Source organism: Nannospalax galili, unplaced genomic scaffold, assembly GCF_000622305.1.
Source record: "Nannospalax galili isolate Female #2095 unplaced genomic scaffold, S.galili_v1.0 scaffold44, whole genome shotgun sequence".
In the NCBI taxonomy this organism is placed as follows: Eukaryota; Metazoa; Chordata; class Mammalia; order Rodentia; family Spalacidae; genus Nannospalax; species Nannospalax galili.
This window is the reverse complement of record NW_008355789.1, coordinates 4,386,337-4,404,834: the sequence shown is the minus strand read 5'-3', so window position 1 is coordinate 4,404,834 and position 18,498 is coordinate 4,386,337. Positions and strand designations below refer to the sequence as shown.

Below are 18,498 nucleotides of genomic sequence, written 5' to 3'. Positions count from 1 at the left end.
AGAGATCCCCCAGGATCTGTCCATTCAATCAGTTACAGAGGGTGTGGAGAGTCACACGCACCTCCAAGCCCAGTAGCCTCTCTTCTCAAAGCAGGCTGAGGACCTGAGCCCATAGCAGAAGTGTTTGCTAGCTCCCAGTCTGCATGCTCAGCTAACCCTCCAGACCTGGATTCTAGCCCACATTCTGAGTGCTGGGAATCTAAAATGTTACCACATACATGTAAGCCACTCCTAAACCCTAGCATTCAAGATTGCCAGGGAGAAGAAAGGGGTGCTAGTTTAAGCAAAGCTGGAGGCCTGGAGCACCTCACAGCACAGTCCTTCTCACCTGCTGGGACATCGTAGGTACTCATCAGGAAACGTTCACTGAACTGAACTAAACGGATTTCCTACCCAAGGTCTCCATGGAGCCCCCTAGTCTGTGGAGTCTCAGAAGTCCAGACTAAAGGCTGCTTTAGCTCCATTCTAGCTGACAGGATAATTGCCTGTTTGTCCCTGGGGAGGAAGCCTCCCTACCCATCTCTGCTTCAGCCCCAGCATACTCTGGCCCTGGATGTGGCTCTGGGCTCCACACTCACATCTGGCCCTCCTCCTGGATGAAGACTTGGCTCCTTCTTGTCTCCTTCATAGCCAACTACAGGGTCCCTCAATGCTACCTCCTATACCCACTGTGTCTATTCCTTACTGGGCCCCGAAGGCCCAGTCCCAACCCTGACTTTGGACCACAAAGGAGAAATGGGAGTGGCAGTGATAAATCCAATGATCAGCTCAGGCCAAGCCATCACTGTGCACTTGGTTTGTGACAGGACCAGGGAGCAGAGGGCTAAAACAAGACTACAGCAAAGTGTGCAGGTGGCCCAGCCTCTTCCCCATCCTTTCTAGCAAAGGGCTATGGGGACAGGATGAGATGCTTGGGGGTCGTGGCTCATCTGAGAAAACACCCCAAGGTCCCCTAGGATGAACAGGGACATCCAATTCATAGCTTTCCAATTGTGAGTCTTCGAACAAATTACTTCATACTGGGGGTTAAGAAATGGGATAACCAATAACCCACAGGAAAATTGGGGCCAGAGGCTGAGAAGGTGGTGTAGGTAGTAAAAAATGCTGGCCATACAAGCATGAAGACCTGAGTTTGGATCTCCAGGACCCACATAAAAAGCCGGCTGTGGTTGCATGTGTCTTTAATCCTACAGCTGTGTGTATGGATTCCTGGTGCTCACTGGCTGGCCCGTCTAGCCTAGGAGTGAGCACTGGCTTCAATGACAGACCCTGTCTCAAAAAATAAGGTAGAAAGTAATAGAAGGACACTGGACCTCAATCTCTGACCTCCACCTGCGAGACATGTATGCATACATACACATATATATACTACACATGCATACATATACACACATACTACCCTTCATACACACAAGAAATAGTGTAATCAGATTCCACAACCCTGGGACGGGGTGTTCAAGTTTTGCACATGTAGATTGAGGGGAAAAGAGACTAAGAATCTGCTTCTGTTGGAAAACCCTTTCAATACTTTCTATTCAGGACACAGGCCTCCATACGCTTTCTGCTTTGTGTTTGTGTTTGGTTAGGATTAATTTTTTTTTTTTGAGATAAGGTATTGGTATATACCCTTGGCTGGCCAAGAACTTACTATGAAGCCCAGACAAGTCTTGAAATACTGCAATCCTCCTGCCTCACCTTCTTGAGTTGCTAAGATTACAAGTATATGCACCATACCTACCTCATATGTTTATTATTATTATTATTTTGCTGTTTTGAGATAGGGTCTCAGTCTGCAGCTCAGGCTGGCCTGGAACTCACTGTATAGCTCAGGCTGGCCTGGAACTCACAGCAATCCTACCTCAGTCTCCCAGGTGCTAGGATTACAGGCATGCACCATACCTGGCCTCATGACTCTCCTCTGCTCACGAACACTCACAGCTCCGGACTGCCTAGAGTCAAAAACCCCTACAGGTCGAAGAGGATCTGCTGGAGACTCAGATCTCTGCAGGATACTTGCCTCCTTCTCTATGTCCTCCCCCTTTCGCTTATCGATTGCAAGTCCTAGTGACAGGGCCTATCAGCGAGACCTTCCCTGGCCATTGTTGATAGTGACCACCCTCCTCCACCCAGCAGACCTTTCCTTTCCTGCTTTAGTTTCCTCCAGCACCCCTCTCATCCCTTGGGCCTCCTACATATGGAACTAACCTGTTTACTGTCCATCTTTCCTAGGAAAAGAGCTCCAGGGAACAAGACATGGGTCCTGTTTGGGTTTGGTTTTTCCCTGTTGCAAACCCAGAGCCTAGAACAGTAGCTGATCTATTCTAGAGGAACATAGCCAGAGCTCAAAAATACCTGCAGTGAGCAGACATCAGAGATGCCCAGTGTGTCTGGGTATCAAGCTCAGTCGTTAGATGCTTGTCTAGTGTGCATGAAGCCCCATGTTCACTGCCTAAAACCACATGCCTGTAATCACAGCACTCAGAAGGCAGAGGCAGGAGAATTCAGAGTTCAAGGTTAGTCTCAGCTATCAAGCAAGTTCAAGACCAGCCTGGACCACATGGGATCCTGTCTAAAACAAAATAAAACGAAAATGTCAAGGAAAAAAATTGTCCACAGGGAGAGATGATGAGAGTGTGGCGGACATAGTTCCAGCACTCCCTGTGCCCCAGAGTTGCCTGAATTGAAATACCTAGAAGCCAAAAAGCTGTCTGGCCTTCCTTCCTGAGTCCTAGGCATCTCTGGGTGCTCTGCCCTCATCTTACCTGTGAGACTCTGCACATGCCCTAAACCACTTACCTACCAGCCTCATCTTCCTGTTCCCACCTTCCCCCCAGTCCTTCCCCCTTCCTCCTGGCCTCAATGCATGCACAAAGGGAGAGAGGGAGAGCCGTTCTGTGCTTCCTTCCATTTGCCATATGTGCTTCGCCTACCCCTCAAGATCCACATCAAACACCACCACCACATTCTCTTCCTCTTCTAGGAAGCTTTCCAGGTCTCTCCAACCCATACACAACATTCCTTACACCGTCTCCCCGTCATCTGGATATTAGTCATGAACTTCCTTGTGACCAGTCTTTATGACTGAGCCCAGCGGTTCCCCAAACCCCCTAACTACTTTGCTTGTTTACATATACTTACCTCTTGTTTTCCTGACACTGTAACCTTTCTGGGAGTAGCAACTGAACATGATGCATTTTAATGTCCTCATAGCACAGGGAGTAGGACACACAGTAGGTGTTTCATAAATGTTTCTCAACTCACTTCCCAATATAAACAAGCCACCTTCCCAATCAGGCTCTCCCTGGACCAGCCTCTCCCACACCCTGCATTTCTCCTCAGGGCCTGCTTGTTGCTTGCTTATCTGCACACCCAGCTGCGGACCCGTGTCTTCAAAGGCTCTTGCATTCAGTATCATCTCTTGCCCCTGTGCAGGGCCCACTAGATGGTTTGTAAAGCCCACAGGTCTGAAAAAGGAAAGTGCCTGCTTCTTTCTGTAGAACAGAAATCCAGAGTGCTCTGATTCCCTCAGACACAGAAGACTAACAGAGGGAACCTCCAGGGTGGAGGTAGAGGTGACTCACAGCAGAAACCAACTCCCTGCCTGCTGAGTATCAACTCTCAGTAACCCTATACTACATTTCCAGTCACTTTTAAAAGTTTTGAGACATGATCTCACACCACAGCCCAGGCTAGACTGGAACTCACAGGCATCCTCCTGCCTCAGTCTCCTGGGCGTTGGGATTACCAGGTGAGAGCCTCCATACCCTTTCCAATTACTTGGAATTTCTTCTAATTATTCTAGTTGTTATCCAATTACTCTGCTCTTCAAGGAGAGTCAGCTGGGATGGAGGAGGCCATTTCAGGTAGACCCTCCATGTGCTGGGCCTGGTCAGACACTGGAGGACAAAATGGTCCCCTTGTCGTCCTCTATAAGGACAGAAGGCTGGAGAAGCTGCTGCACACCTGAGCAGCTGAGGCCCAGGTGAGCAGGAAGTAACAGAGCCCTGACTCAGGCCTGAGGCCCACACTCTTTTTTTAAAAAAATATTATTTTTATTTTATGTGTTTGAGTGTATTGCCTGCATGTCAGTAGGTGTACCCATGTTGTTCATGCCCATGGAGGTCAGAAGGCATTGGATCCAGCCCTCTTGTTTGTTTTTGAGAAAGAGTCCCATAGCCCAAGCTGGACTTGAACTCACTATGTAGTCCATAATGGTCTTAAACTCCTGATCCACCTACCCCAATCTAAGAGCTGGGATTACAAATGTGTGCCTCTACGCTCAGCTGTTTCTTTTTAATATTTATTTATTTGTTTGTTTATTTATTTGTTTATAGACAGGGTCTTCCTATAGCCCCAGATGGCCTGAAACTCACTATGTAGACCAGGCTGGCCTTGAACTCACAGAGATCCTCCTGCTTCTGCTTCTGCAGTGCTGGAATTAAAGGCATGTACCATCACACCCAGCTATTCTTTTTCATTTTAAACAAAGCCTTCCTCCCCTTGCCCCTGTCCAGGAAGAAATATAACAGCATTTTAATCCTTCATTATGTCAGAGTCTTGTCAGTGGTTGGTTTTGTGTACTAGAGACTGAACCTTGTTGCCTTCCCATGCATGTAAATCAAGCCCTCTTTATATACTTTTAAAATATTTATTTTTATTTTTAATTTTGTGTGTGTATGTGTGCGTGTGTGTGCCTGTGTCTGTGTCTGTGTGGAGGTATGTGCATGTGAGTGCAAGTGCCCACAGAGGCCAGAAGAAGGTGTTGGATCCTCTGGAGCTGTTGTAAGCAGCTGTGAGCCACCTGATGTGGATGGTGGGAACTGAACTCCGGTCCTCTAGAAGAACACCAAATGCTCTTAACTGCTGAGCCATCTCTCCAGTCCTCTTTCTGGAGCACATGAGTAACAGGACTGAGACAGGAGGCCTCCACAGAGTGGAGGATCCTGGGCCTTCAGCTGACATGGATACAGCTAGCCAGAAGGAGCTGAAGGTCATGAGGGGGGAGGGTGGACCCCAGTGGCCTCCCTGAGAATTTCATCTTCCAGAAGAGGGAGGAAGCATCCATGGTAACAAGACTAACCCAATTCCCTAATTCCCACGCCAATGACAGAGCCAGCTAGTGACCAGGACACAGGAACTGCGGAGGAGAAACAATCATTTCCTGTGAAATTTGTGAGCCAGAGTGGGGGAAGTTGGTGTAGAAGATGCAAAGGAAATGGACTTCTTCAACAGCTGGCCAAGAGGAGGGCACCTAGAAATTAGGTAAATGACTCAGAGTCTCAGAAATGTGATTCCTGTCTCCAGACTGAGGACAAGGGAGGCTGAGAGGGAGGAAAGGAAGGACATGCCCTGAGATGATGTAAGGAACTAAAATGAGCTACCAACCTGGTACAGCCTTATGTGTTTTTCTTGCAGTTTGTTATTGTTTTTATTTTTATTTTTCAGTGTTAGAAAGCAAACCTGGGTCTTGCACATCCTAGGGAAGTACTCTGCCACTGAGCTACATCCCCAGTCTCATTTTGTTTTTAAAGGATGTCTAAAGGCTTTCAGTGAGTTCAAATCCTCCAGGCCAAGCAAGCTCAAGGCCAGAGCAACACACAAGTCTGCAGAGATGCTGCCAAGTGGCCAAGTGCTATTCATATCTGCCAGGCAGCCCCAGACCTGAAAGTGGCCCTGGAGCCCTGTGGGCCCTTGGGATGTAGAATGTCAGGCGGGTTCATTTCTTTCTTTAATGGTATATTTGATGGCAGATGGAGACCTGTAACAGATGGGTCATATCTGGTTCCCAGGATGCATCTTGTCATAGGTCAGAGAAGAGAAAGCAAGGAGACCAGGTAATGGGGCAACTGGGATCTGTGTTTTCAATGCAGCTGGTTAAAGTCTGAGGTCCCCTGAAGGGAGGTCTCTAGCAGTATGCCAGAGGCCTCACTGAGAAGTAGTGTGATGGTGACCTGGGTGATGTTGTAGTCACCACATGCAACCATAAAGTGATCCATAAACAAGACTGCCCTCAATTTAACATGTCATCATTTAATGTGGCAGCACATGTCTGTAATCTCAGCACTAGGCTAGTTCAAGAACAGCCTGGGTTACATATTGAGACCCTGTCTCAAAAAACCACAAAGTCAAATTTTAATGGGAATGAGGGCCAGCAAGATGGCTCAGCAGGTAAAGGTACCTGCTGCCAAGCCTGACAATCTGAGTTCAATCCCTGGGACTCACACGGTGGAAGGAGCAAGCTGACTCCCACAGGCTATATTGTGAATGAGTTCCAGGCCAGCCTGGGCTAGAGTGAGATCCTTACTCTCAAAAAAGCTAAAACAGGGGCTAGAGAGGTAGCTCAGCAGTTAAGAGTACTGGCTGCTCTTGCAGAGGACCTGCATTTGATTCCCAGCACCCACATGGTGGCTAACAACCATCCATAACTCCAGTTCCAGGGATCTGATGCCCTCTTCTAAAACAAACAAAATTAAAGAACGATATAAAAACCTTTGTCTAAAGCCCAATAAAGTAAAAATAATGTACATGATAGCAAAGTACAATGGCATGTTTAATTGGTAGACTGGGCTATAAAATAATTGCTTCTTCCAACTGGTGGAGTCAATGACTTGGTTTTTACAGAACATACCACATCTGAAAAGCTATTGGTGTTGCTTCCAGGGAGACATCTTGAGATGACAGGAGAGAAGCTACAAGGATCCATCAGGAGAAACTGTCCTAAGACGGCACAGGTCATAGTGAGTAAACCCAACTAGACCCCCACTGGGAATAAGTGAAGTGCCCAGTGAGGTCAGGGCTGTCTTCACCCTGCAGTTCTAAGTTCTGTGAGGATCCCTTCTTACATAGTAAAGGCAGGAGTTACCTATTTTTCACAGCATGTGAAGGTGCCTCAACTGAAACACTCTTCAAAAGGCCACTGCTTACGGGCAAACACCACTTAGGGAACAAATGACAGAAGGTCTGCGGGCAGGAGGAACCCTGCCCACACCTGCGCTCCAAGCCTTCCATGGGCCAGCTCAAGAATGGGCAGAAGGAAGCCCCTACTTGTGCACCCAGCACTGGTGAATATGCTGTTGCCACTGAACCATTTAACTTCAGCAATCACCCTGTGGGGTAAGTGACATCACTAAACCCAGCTGAAGACCCAATTCTGTCTGTGACAGTCTGCTTCCAATAGATGGTAAGCCAGAAGTCTTGGATGGCAGAACCAGTGTACAGAGCAATCAACTGTTCAGTCAATAAAGAGCCAACACTAGGAAAATGGAAAGAGAAGGAAGATTCTGAACCACACCCCAGCCCCTCTTAACAGCCCCCACGAACACTTAACTCATGTCATTTGCTGCTTGTAGGAATAATTTAGTCCCCGACAAAAAGCCAGGGTGTCTCTAAGACATATATGACAGAGACAGGTGCCAACAGCACTACTCAAATGTCAAAGCTGTAAACAGTAAGTTGCTATACCACCCAAGTTAGCTGTGGAGCAGGTGGAGACTGAGCTCAGCCTTTACCCGCCTCTCTCTGGCCAGGACCTGCCCACAGGGGAGCTTCAGGTAATAGTGAAGCCACTAAAGAAACAAAATCAGCATCGTTTCAGATGATGGGATGCTGAACTCTGGGAGTCTCTACAAAAATGATTCTTCCCCAGGCTGCTCCTTTGGAGGAGGCTATCCCCTGGGCTCCTGCCCACCCCAGCTTTGCTGCCCTACCAAAGGCAAGCAGGAAGCCCCTGACTCTTGGGAACCAACCCCAGAGAGGTCAGTACCCTCTATGCTTGCCTTTCCTCCCCTAAAACTGACCTGAAGGAAGTGAATAAAGGTGTGTATGGGGGGGGGTAGTACACACTGCAGGAAGGGACAGATGGACCACAACCCTAGCTGGGTTGTTTCAAAATGGGTTGCTATCCTCAGAAAGGGAAAGACGCAGCTCACACAGATTCCCTCTACAAAGGAGGCTATGGGGCAAAAGACAGGACACATGTGAAGCCTGACCTGGGGCCACCCCTCAGTGTGGACAAATGGCAGCTGTGTAGTTAGCATTTACCCCCAGTGCTGTGAGGGCAGCGTGTGCCCCCTGAGGTCACGTGACATGAGGATTCGCCATCCTAGCCCTCTCCAGTGGCTTCCCACTGCATGTAGGACTTGCTCTCATCCTGCCAACACGTGCCCCAATTTGTCCACACCTGTGTGCTATAGCCTCTGCCCATCTCCACCTAGGGCAGTCCTATCCATCTCCCAAGGCCCTTCATGACCAACAAGCTGACCCTGCCACCTCCTTCTCCAAGTCATCCCCAGTTGGCTCCCACAGTATGCGTTCCATACCCAATCTTGGTGTGCAGCCGCACCGACACACCTCCCTTCAGGCAACAGAAGGTCCATCCGATCGGCCCCCAGCACAACAGCTGCACACTGTGCTGGGCCTCAACAAGCCTGGGCCTTTGGCTGGTGGTGTCCACCCCAACACCTATTTACAGCCCTTTCTGGATCCTTCCTCCACAACTCCCAGCTGACTCATCTTGGCTCATCCTTTCAAGGTTCAGCTGATAGCGAACAAATCTCTATTGACAGCTGCCCTTCCCGGTTAAATTCTGAATTTGTAACAGAGGTCCTCTGCAGACCAAGAAAACAAAGATGGAGCTTTAATCCCCAAAGCTCAGGGGAGGTGTTTTGATAAGGTGAGATCTTGGAACTATAACTAGTCAGTGCTACAATACACTGTCCATCCATAGGGAATGCTGGAGCTGGGTACATGCCTGGAATCCTAGGAGTCAGGAGACTGAGGCAGGAACATTGCAAGTTTAAGGCCAGCCTGCACTGTGTGGTGAGACCCTACCTCAAACACTCAAACACACATACACACACACACACACACACACGAGAGAGAGAGAGAGAGAGAGAGAGAGACAGAGAGAGACAGAGAGAGACAGAGACAGAGAGACAGAGACAGAAACAGAGACACAGAGAGAAGCACTGTATGAGCTTTTCTTCACAAGTAAACTCAAGACAGGGATGAGATGGCAGATGAATCCTTCCAACTTGAATCTGATGGTTCCATGACTCATATCTCTCCTCCTCCCCACAGGGAGGTCAGTACCATTGGAAGCCACCCCACTTCCCCTTCCCTGAGCACCTCAAGCCTCACCTGAGACCAAAGGTGAAGATAAAGCTACTGACTTTCCAGCTAGTCCAAGAGCAGCTCAATCCTGCAGGTGAGAAGAGGAGCAGGAGGGAAGGGAGGATTGCAATTGCTATGGATACAGAAATGCTCTCATTCACACATCTGAGCCCAGAAAGAAGACAATCTGTTGGTTGCCTTCTCTCCCCTGGCCTACCTTTTCAAGCAGTTACAACTGGCTGCTAAATTTAAGTGCTGCTCTGAAATCAGTACATATAAGGACTTTCAGGCTGCATCCGAAGGGTTTCATAAAGGGGAGCGCTGGAGCGCAACAAAGAATTCAACTTGGAGGCAATCTAAGTGGTATTGTGTAGCCACAGCAATTATAGATCTTTTTTAAAAAAAAGCCTCTCTTCTCTCAGGCTGAAGAGGAAGATGAAGTTTCAGCAATAAACAGACATCTGCTAGTGAAGAGATGCAGCTTATACACCCCAGGGAGCATCCATAAACAGCGGCACCCACTCCAGGAAGCATGCCGCTTGCCAGGGAAGAAGGACACGGAAGTGAGAAGGAGGAGGCTGTGGAGGTGAAGGGTGGAGAAGGACGGGGTGCTGAAAGGCTGGGTGGGATGGAGGCGGGCTCCCCAGGAACAGGGAAAGAGACTTGGCGGGCAGGCAGGAGGAGCTCAGCTTGCAAGAAAAATGAACTGGCTGCAGGGAAGCAATGCTCAAGACCCCGTGCAGGACTTCCCAGGGTTGTACAAGGAGCCCATCCAGGGCCGTTCATTATGGAAATGGGTGCTCTTTAAAAGAAGTGACATTTGAGTATGCACCTACACAGGACACTTTGCAAATATTTTGATTTCATCTCCGCGTCCATCTCTTAAAATAAACTTCTTCTGTAGAGTAAAATAGTAGGCTTCATGAACTTTCCAAGGCCACATGGCCTCTCCAACAATTTGAAGCCAGGTGTAGCTTGGCATGCTTTGTCTGCTCGCTTTCTTGGTTTTGCCTCTATGCCTGCACGAAGGACTTGGCCCTGAGGTTTATTCTCACTGTCCACTTCCCTGACCAAGATCTTACACAAGGGAGTTCCCAACAGGGAGAAGTAGCAGAACACATGGAGAGGCAACTCAGAGCATTGCTGAGTCTCCACAGCCCTCTGGCCCCGGTTTCCCCCGATTCTGGTCATTCCCCAGCAGGCAGAAGGGAAAGCAGAGGGGCATACATGGCAGAAGACTGTGCCCAGAGCTTGTCCACTGGAGGCTGAGGACACAGCCACCGTGAGAAGAGAGAAGGCTGAAGGACAAGGAAAGGAAGGAGATGGGTTTTCACTAACCAGTTTCCTTTGTCAAGTGAATGTTTTACAGGCATCTGTGTGTATCTGAGTCAGTTCTCTGCGTCTACAGATTTCCAGTGGTGAGTACCACACATCCATGTAAATGTGGAGAGGTGAAAATGCAAATACCATGCCTCTGTGTATGTGTATGTGAGGGTACTGTGTATCCATGTGTGCAGGCGTGATTACTGTACATTATGTATGTGTGCAGGGATGAATGCCATGCATCTATGTATGTGTGCAGGGATGAGTGCCATGATCTATGTATGTATGCAGGGGTGTCATGCATCTATGTATGCGTGCAGGGATGAGTGCCATGATTTATGTATGTGTGTGGGGGGGAGTAGTACTGTGCATCTGTGTATGGGTGAGAGTCATGCATCTGCATGCATGTATTGGAGAAAGCACTATGCTTGCCCCTCCATTCTGTCTGCCCTTTCATTTGGCTAACAGACACCTGCCTCCTCCAGGAGGAAGCTCCTGTCCATTGCTATGTTTGATTGCAAATGTGCAAGGCCCAGCCATCCTGACACATAGAGCTGTCAATGCCCTGACTTCTCAGCAGCCATGAACACGACACACAGCACCTCAGGATGAGCAGCTGTCCACTTGAGGGTCAGAAGCCAGGTCCCCCACAGACCTGGACCTATTGTGATCCAGAAAGCAGTTCTCCTTGAGACTAAAAGGTCCACATGACTTTACTCCAGGCACATCATCATCCTCTGGTGCCCCTCATGCTCCTGGCTCTAGCACAAGCAGCCCCCTGAGACCTAGATCCAGTCAGTGCACAGACAAGTCACCAAGGCCAGCATTCAGAGTCTGAGAGCAAAGATGCATCTCTGTAGCTCAGCACACTGACACTACAGTGGCAAGGCCAGGACAAGGTGTTCTAAACACTCCTGTTTCTGGCATGTGATTAGCTTCTGAAACTTGGGAAGGCAAATATTCCACCAACCTGCAGCTCTAGCAGAACAGGGACCAGCGGTACCGGTTCAGCTCCTTGCTGCTGGTCTCTTGTTGACCAGCAGAGATGGTACCAGCTCTGGGGATACCCCAGTGCCCAGGGAAGCCTGCTCTAACCACTCTACTCCCCTGAAAGAAATGTAAGCAAGTTGTAGGAGGATGCCATGGCTGCAAGGCATCCAAGCAGCCATGGGGAGAAGCATTACTTCAAATAAAGAGCACACTAGGAGGCTGAAATGGAGCTCATTTGGGAGCATACCCCTACATAGGAAATTCCCTGAGTTTGATTCCCAGCACTGTATATACCAGCCTTGGTGGCATATAGCTGTACTTCCAATACTTAGGAAGTGGATGCAGGAGGGTCACAAGTTCAAGGTCATCCTCAGATAGGTAAGGAATTTGAGGCCAGCCTGGGCTGTATAAGACCTCATTGTTAAAATAAAATAATGAGCCAGGCATGGTAACACATACCTCTGATACCAGCACAGAGAAAATTATGGGCCAGCCAAGGCTACATAGTGAGATCCTGTCTCAAAAACTAAAAATGAACATACTAAAATCTCCAACACCAAAAAACAGCACTAGCCACATACACGCAGCAACCTGTACACTCACGGAGCTGGGCAGCTTTTGCTGGGGAACTATGGTAATGTTAGGATGCACACACAGGAAGAGAGCAGGCACATGGAAATAAAACGGACCATAGTTGGCATCACAAGATGCCCTGCACCTGAGATACAGGGCTGCCAGCAAGTCCTCACCAGCTGACAGAGAAGGAAACAGTCCCAGCTCAGACTCACAGCAGGCAAAATCCTGCAGTGGCAGTTTGTGACCAGAGGGACCCTGTCAGTATCGCTCCTGACAAGCTTTAGCAAAGTCCACCAGAGCATCGATGCTGTCAAAGAGGGTGCCTTATCAGCCAAGACCAGCCATGCTTCCTACCTCTGGGGTGGGTGCAGGGAGGAAAAGAGAAGCTGGTTTTTGGAGGGTGAGGGCACCCAGTGGAGGGGCACAGGTGTTTATCCTTCGGGATTTTCCCAAGAGACAACCTGGACCAGTGGAGCCTGGAGCCTGGACCTGCCTGTCCTTCTGTCACCTCTGATGGCTCCTCCTCCCCAGCCCCCCAGAGAAACAAAATGCAAACCAAGAACCTAATAAACAATATTATGATCTGAACAAACTTCAAAATCCCAGTAATTCTGTGGTATTGTCAATGCAGTTGTAGGTGACAAGTTTCAAGTTTGTCTATAGCAATATATATGCCCTTCTGCAAGTTCAAAGCCTGCCTGAGCTTCAAGACCAGCCTAGGAAACTTGGTAAGATGCTGTCTCAATATAAATAAAAAAATGAAAGAATATAAAATAAAATAAATAAATGAAAGAAAGGAAAAAGAAAGAAAGAGGGCTAGAGAGATGGCTCAGCAGTTAAGAGCATTTGGTGTTCTTCCAGAGGACCAGAGTTCGGTTCCTAGCACCTATATTAGGTAGCTCACAACTGCTTACAACAGCAGCACCAGAGGATCCAACACCACCTTCTGGCCTCTGTGGGTACTTGTACTTGCATGCACATACCTCCACACAGACACATACATAATTAAAAATATTTTTAAAGTATATAAAGAGGGCTTGATTAACATGCATGGGAAGGCCACAAGGTTCAGTCTCTGAAAGGATTAAAACGCTGTTATATTTCTTCCTGGACAGGGGCAGGGGAAGGAAGGCTTTGTTTAAAATGAAAAAGAATAGCTGGGTGTGATGGCACATGCCTTTAATTCCAGCACTCCAGAAGAGAGGCAGGAGGATCTCTGTGAGTTCAGGGCCAGCCTGGTCTACATAGTGAGTTTCAGGCCAGCTGGGGCTACAGGAAGACCCTGTCTATAAATAAATAAACAAAAAATAAATAAATATTAAAAGGAAATAGCTGAGTGTAGAGGCACACATTTGTAATCCCAGCTCTTGAATTGGGGAAGGTAGATCAGAGTTTAAGGCCATTATCAACCACATAGTGAGTTCAAGCCCAGCCTGGACTGTAAGACTCTTTCTCAAAAACAAGGGGACTGGAGAGATGGCTCAGTGGTTTAAGAGCACTGGCTGCTCTTGCAGAGGACTCAGGTTCAATTCCCAGCACCCACATGTCAGCTAACAAACGTCTGTAATTCCAATTCCAGGGGAGGTTCCTGAAGGCACAAGCGCTGCTCAGAGAAGAAAGGAAAAGATGATGTTCCCTGTTCTCTACCTAGCCCAGTTCCAAGGGTCAGGGTCACAGTTTGGTCTTGACTATGGCAGATCACATAGCTCAGACAGAATGACCTCAGCCACTGTCAGTCACATGTGATCTGCAGGGCCAACTGCAGCTGAGGGCACACACATGGCCATCTGGGCTCTACATCACAAACAAAGTGGTGAGGGTGAGCACAGCAAATAGTTCTCCTATTATTTCAGGATGCTTACGGACTGACGCTCACTGCTCAGACAGCCACACGTGTGCGAGCTAGTCATCATTTTAAACATGCACGACAGTCACACGAGCCCCTCATCCAGACACACCCTTTGAGAGGCTGCTATGCCAATGGACAGATGTTCACCCAGCCTCTGCTGTGTTGCTGCTGTGCACAGGGCTGAGCCCTGAGATTCTAGTCTCCAGGAGCTTGCTGTGGTTCCCCAGGAGATGGGCACTTAAATTGGAGCTCATGAAGAGGAGGGGAACTTCTCCAGGTTATAATAGACAGTATGGCACTGATGACCAAATGCAGCATGTGCACGGATCCTCACTCCAACAGACAGCTGGAAAGGCCATTCCTGACAAGCATGCATGCATGCATGTGTGTGTGTGTGTGTGTGTGTGTGTGTACATGTACATGTACGTGTACATCTGAATGTGGACAGGTGACACCTCAGGATCACTGCTGTCTCTGTCCTGTGCAATAATGGTCATGGTTTTTGCAAGATAATACTCTTTTTAAAAGAGATGTATGCTGGATTGTATAAGGGTAAAAAGAACTAAGGGACCAGCAAGGTGACTCAGCAGGTGAAGGTGCTTGCTGTCAAGTCTCAGGACCTGAGTTGGATCCCAGGGATCCACCCTGTGGATGGCAAGAACTGACTCTCCCAAATTGCCCTCTGACCTCCACACACGTGAACACACACAAGCAGACTAAATAAATATAGTTTTTAAAAAGAAGGAACTGAAAGAAAGGAAAAGACAGAGCCCTGGAGCTAACATAACACATCATCATCATGATGGCTGAGACAGCTGGGAAGGGGGCGGGGGGCTCGTACCATTCTGCTTCTCTGTGATTGAAAATGTCTATCAAATATATTTTGGTTTCTTATTTTTAGTTTTTGTATATGAGTGTTTTGCCTGCATGCACACAAGTGCACCCATATCATACAGTGCCCATGGAGGTCAGAAGAGGGCATTAGATTCCCCTGGAACTGGAGTTACAGATATTGTTAGCTGCCATGTGGGTGCTGAGAATCGTACCCAGGGCTTCTGCAAGAACAGTCAGTGCTCTTAACTGCTGAGTCATCTCTTTAGCTCCAGGTTTGAATTTTAGTGTTGTTTTGTTTTGTTTTGTTTTGTTTTGTTTTGAGACAGGGTCTTCCTATAGGCTAGCCTAGAACTCATTATGCATATCAGGTTAGCCTCAAACTTGGGGCAATCCTCCTGCCTCTGCCTCCCAAATGCTGTGATTACAGACCATGACAATATCCCAAGTGTTAATTTTTGTTGTTTTTTGAGATAAGGTCTAGCTATGCAACCCAGGCAAGCCTCAAATTCTCTTTATAGCCTATGCTGATCTTGAACTCTCTATTTTCCTACTTCAGTCTCTCTCATAGAATTTTTTTAAGAGAACTGCACTACATTGTGGTAGATTCTCTAATAAAACTGGTGGAAAGGGCTAAGGGAATAATACACAGCGAAGAGCAATGACAATGCAAAAACCAGAAAATAAAATGCCAGGCTTTGAGTATCATTTCATAGTGAGGCGGGAAGATGCACTCTCATGTCCTTATAATACAAGATAGAGAATAGTCAGTACACACAGGGGCTGTCTGTGCCAGGTCCCTGGAGCTCAGAAGGGAGTCATAGGTTTTCCTGTTCCTATGGTGTTTAATCCCCTCCCTCAACAGTCAGAGACTGGACCCATCATGAGACCCTAGCTGTGTGATAGGGGCCAGTCCCAATCTTTCAGAACCTCTGTTTCCTCATCTGTAAAATGGGTAAAACCCCAACTATAACATGTAGGTTGCTCATGACATACAGAATGAGAAGTCCCAATGAGGGGTCTTTAGAGGATAGAAACTTAGTCCTCCACAGACTTCTCAGGTTAGCAATGTTCAGTCCCCTCTAGCCAGAGCTAAGTCCCCCACCAATATGGAGAACCTCTTTGGCAGTAGGGAGTGGGTAGGGCCAGGCCCATGGCTTAATGGCAAACCCAGGTGGGAATGTGGACATGGTGAAGACAGCAGTGTCCCAGGTGCAAAAAGAATAGGGCTGCTCTCTGCAGTCCCTAGGAATGGCCTCCACAGCCAGACATAGCCTGTGACTAATTTAAAGTCTAGTATAATTGATTGATACGAAGAAAATCAGGATTTTCTTTTAGAATAAGGGATGAACAGAAAGTCCAAGTCCTGGGCTGGAAGAAGAAGGAAGGGTAGGGGGGATAAAAGTGACACCAAATTTTAGAAAAGTATGTCCAAGCTGTGGATTTCAATCACTCTGCAATCACAGTGTATCCCAAAGCCTGTCTTCCTCCTCCAGAAAGAAAGGGAGAGAGAGAGAGAGAGAGAGAGAGAGAGAGAGAGAGAGAGATTGAGAGAAAACAAAATTCCTTCTAAGGGTCAAAGTTATATCAGTGAACAGGATCCTGGTTTTATGAAAAAGCCAACTGGCAGAAGTAAGGCCATGAGGAGAGAGGCCTTCCTGGCACCAGTCAGTCCCTCCCCATCCTACCAAGGCCAACACTGTACCGGCTTCTACACTGAAGGACAGGGTGAGTGGCAGACTGAAGTGTACTAACTGAGATAGAGGCAGGCAGTTCAAGCAGTTCAGCAAAGCAGCCGGCACTCCCCTTCAAAGGCCAGAGGGCTCCAGTCAGCTTGCTGTGGGCCACAGAGCACCACTTCCCACAGCAGCATGGTGGAAACAGGTAGAAAGCCAGGAAGGCTTTGACACTTTCCCTTTCCAGGTGTCTAAAACAAGGAAGACAAAACTCAGACTTTTTGGAGCGAAACCACCAGACCCAACCTGTGGCCTCTTCCCTGAGCCTGGAGAAGGGGGGCAGCTCTGACTGCAGTTAAAGTCCCCAAGACAACGGACAGGGATAGGGGCTGTCCTAGTGGCCCACGTGTTGGGTCCACTGCCCCTGTAGAGGGGACTGGCACGCAGAGGACACAGGTGCCAGGGAACTCAGGCAGGCAAATGCGGAAGGACAATTAGCCAGAGGCTCTTTTTCCCTCGGGATCTGCCCATAAGGGGACTGGCTAGTGATTTCATTCTTCCCTTAAGCCACGAAGACACAGTGGGCAGTGAGACGGCCAGCGAAAGGCCCCACGGCTTCCAAGCGAAAGGGCTTTCCGCCTTAGGAGCCCAGGCCCAGAATAAACAATGTGGACGGAGACACGCGAGGACTCTGGTTTCAACACGCCTCTTCCCCATCCAGTAAAGGCCGTTCCCAGCTGTGCCGGGGAGGGTGAGATTGGCAGGGGATGAAGTTAACCCCACCCGCCCTGGCCACCCCCAGCGGATCCGAGACGGCAGGGCCGAGACCTGAACCCAGGGCCAGCCTGGCCAGAGACAGAGCCGGCTTCAGGGACTCCTGGTGAGATGCTCCTTGGCAGGGGGCGCGAGCGTGGGCTGCCGGACGGGGGGAGGGGGACAGCAAGCGCACTCCCACGGCCCCAGCAACCAGCCCCCGGTCCCAGCCCGCCGCCGGCCAGGTCACTGACATTTGGCCCAACTCAACTTCCTGTTATCAAGAAGGGAAGGGAAGAAAGGAGGCGGAAAAAAAGTATATATAGTATATATTATATATAATAAAAATAAATAAGGCTCTTGGTGCAAGAACTGGAAAGGATGGGAGCCCAGACCTCGAAAAGCAAAGTTTGGGCCGGTCTCCTGCACGAGCACCCGCTGGGTCTCCGGAGCGTGACGCCCACTGCGCGCTGGCGTTTGGGACTTAGCAGGGTTAGAACGGCAGCTCAAATGGCAGCTCAGAAGCGCTGAGACCGGGCAGCGCCACCTGCTCGCCGCAAGCCCCGCAGGTGGATCTGACGCGCGGATGCTGCAGCCGCACCTGACCCTCCCGGGCTCCGGGCAGGGTGCATAGTCCAGCGGCCACTGGCGCGATCCCCACCCGCGCCCGCGATCCCCGCAGGCAGCGCCGGCCTTGTCTTACCCAAGGACTCGCGGGGCCTCCGGGCCTCGGATCAGCAACTGCCTCGACCTCCGGCTACAGCGATCGGGGACCCCAGCGGGCCGCCTGCGGAGCCGGGAGCCTGCGAGGCCGCCCAGCTCAGGCTGAGCCAGCCGGGTGCCCGCGGTTCTGCGCCCAGAGGTGGACCCGGCTGGGGCACGCCCCCAGCGGAGGCTTGACCAATGACAGGGCCTCCCGGGGCGAGGCCTGAGACGCACGGCCAATGGAGATGCAGCGCGGAGCCCACCCCCGCGCGCGCTGGGTGCATCCCGGGTGCCGCCGGCTGTCACCGCTGCTGCGGCTCCCGCTGGCGCACGTGGGCAGAAGCCCGGCCCCATCCCCACCAGCCGTTCCCACCCTGGCCAGCACAGGTTGGAGACCCAGCCCTGGCCTGATGGGCGCCGGGCGTGGTGGTGCTGCGAGATGAACAGCCCGGCCTCGGTATTCTGGTGTCAAGGTACAGGCTGAGGGCTGGACCACAAGCTGATGGGCCTAGGCAGCTGGAGCCCAGCTTGACCCGCTGCTTTTGGACAGGAGGGAGCAGCAGAGCTTCCAGAACTGCCTGCTAAGCTTGGAGATCCTCCTTCCTTGCTTTGCGAGTGCAGTCTGCCCTGCTGGGTCCTCATTTGGACTGGCCTTGCTTTATAAAGCTGTGGGAAAGAAAGGTG

At 49.6% G+C, this 18,498-nt stretch overlaps 1 protein-coding gene across 10 annotated transcripts in view; it reads right to left on the bottom strand.

Moving 5' to 3' along the window:
- Mical2 (microtubule associated monooxygenase, calponin and LIM domain containing 2) overlaps nt 1-18,099 on the bottom strand; it is a 147,814-nt gene extending 129,715 nt beyond the window's left edge. For 2 of the 10 annotated variants that reach the window (XR_003847103.1, XM_008853489.3), the window contains exon 1: nt 17,813-18,098. The gene's annotated coding sequence lies outside the window, so the exon portion shown is untranslated. Of the gene's footprint in view, nt 1-17,812 lie in introns of all 10 variants that reach the window. The other 8 variants (XM_008853491.2, XM_008853490.3, XM_029556309.1 and 5 more) reach the window with 8 other exon arrangements.
- Nucleotides 18,100-18,498: the final 399 nt, after the last annotated feature.